Source organism: Nerophis lumbriciformis, linkage group LG11 (genome assembly GCF_033978685.3).
Source record: "Nerophis lumbriciformis linkage group LG11, RoL_Nlum_v2.1, whole genome shotgun sequence".
Classification (NCBI taxonomy): domain Eukaryota; kingdom Metazoa; phylum Chordata; class Actinopteri; order Syngnathiformes; family Syngnathidae; genus Nerophis; species Nerophis lumbriciformis.
Genome location: NC_084558.2, coordinates 30995169 through 30997359, shown reverse-complemented (window position 1 = coordinate 30997359; position 2191 = coordinate 30995169).

Genomic DNA, 2191 nt, shown 5'->3' with positions numbered 1-2191 from the left:
CCAGTTCTTTTTTTTTTTTTTAAATCATTTATTTTATACAATTATAAGTGCATGCTCGGTAAATGTTTATTTTAGACCAGTTGCAAACATGCAGTATTTAAACAGATAAAGATGGCAACAAACAAGGCCGCCCCTCTTACACACGCACTGTATGCAGGGCCCCGCAATCTCTTGGAGCCTTTTTTTCCCCTGAAAAATGTCAATAATTAAATTACATGGCACTTATTTTGTAAATGCATTCCTTGCTGCTTTCAGCTCTGTCACTGATAAGAATATAATAAATTATCCCCAAAGTCACACGGGCTCCTGTGGCGCTGTGCTCGTGCTTGTCCTTGTAAGGCAGTGGTACTGGGATCAAATCCCAATCGGAAATAAATTGTTTTAATGATGTTAAAATTATTTTGCACGAAAAAAAAATATTTTTAACAATGTATTTCCAATTAATTAGTTTTATTACAAAACATCAATTTGAATAAATTAACACAAGATTGATTAAAAAAATAATCGTTTCACATAAATAAAATGTGGGGGAAAAATTGTAATGGGGGCTCCAAATACAAGTCTGCTTAAGGCCCCTGTTTAGCCTGGGACAGCTCTATTGCTTGTATTCCCTGACTTCTTCCCGGAAGTGAAAACCAGTGGTGGTCAACCAAGCTAAGATGGCTATTGTACAGCAAGCAGTGCGCAGACTATCTGAGTACGCAAGGGTCCTAGATCTTTCTGCAAAAAGCAGATACAAACAAAAAATTTAACTATGCAATGGAATAGATCCCTACATCAAAAAAAGTTTTGTCGAGTGATATCAAGGATTATCCGTCGGGCGCGTTCCCAGACATATCGAACTATCTGGTGCTCCAGACATCATTCTATACGCACAAAACCGATGAAAATTTGGAAAAGTATGGAGGTCTAGGAGCCCATTGGTCAAGGAAATTGGTATCAAGACTCTCCCGAATAAATAAGCATTGTTTTTGCTCAGGTGAGGTTGCATCTCATGATTTACCTTTGCGTCAACTACCATGTTTCTTGTTGCTGTTGCACGTGCCGTCTACGAGTATGCGTTGTTTTCCCTGTCTTTATCAAGGCAATTGTATTTATAGAGCACAATTCGTTCACAAGGCAATTCAAAGTGCGATACAGAAAAATCATAAAATACAATCATAATTAATCTATTCAAATGTAGACAAAATACTTTTAGTTGTCAAATGCACAATTAAAAAAGTGTTTTCAGGCTGGATTTGAACATCGCCAACGTTGAGGCCCGTCTCACATCTTCAGATAACTATTCCAGATTTTAGGAGCATAAAACTGCAACACAGTTTCACCATGTTTGGTCCTGACTCTGGGCACCAGCAGGAGACCACTCCCTGAGGTTCTTAGAGCTCGAGATGGTTCATATGGCTCTAACATGTCAGAGATGTACTTTGGTACAAGACAATGCAAATACTTGGACACAAGGAAAGAGTTGTTTTAAAGTCTATTTGACCAACAGGAAGCCAGTGCGGTGACCTAAGCACTGGACTAATATGAATAAATGTTTTCTCATTCTATTCAGGACTCGAGCAGCAGCATTCTGGGTGTGTACTGCAGCTGCTTTAAAGCTTGTTTAGAGAGCCTAGTGAGAATGCCATTACAGTAGTCTAACCTGCTGGAAACAAAGGCATTGATTAGTCTTCCTCTGATTTTGGCAATGTTTTTCAGGTGGTAGATGCTCTGCTTGTCACTGGGCTGCCTTCTTAATGACCTTCCTCAGATTTTCCGTGCTTCTTTGTAGCTTTGTGGGTCCCCAGCTCTGAAGGCAGTATCCCGTGTCTTGAGCTGGGTTTTCACTTTGCTGTTGAGCCACGGTTTCTGGTTGAGGAATACTTCAACAGTTCTTGTTTCTGTCATATTCTCAGGGGGAAAAAAAATGTAATCCAGTACTGCAGTTCAGTTCTGTCCCCTCTGCAAAAAAACCCAATCTGTGACATCAAAACAGTCCTGCAGGGCTGAGGTGGCTTCTCAGTCTACACTTTGACTGACTTTGTAGCTGTTTTTTTGTTGGCAGATCAGGGATGAGGGAGAGAGACAGGTGGTCAGAGAGACCCAGATGAGGTAGAGGGCTGGCTTTGTGAGCGTTAGAGATTTTGCAGTAGACTTGGTCTATAGTGTTATTTTCTATGGTGGGGAAATTCACATATTTGTGGAATTT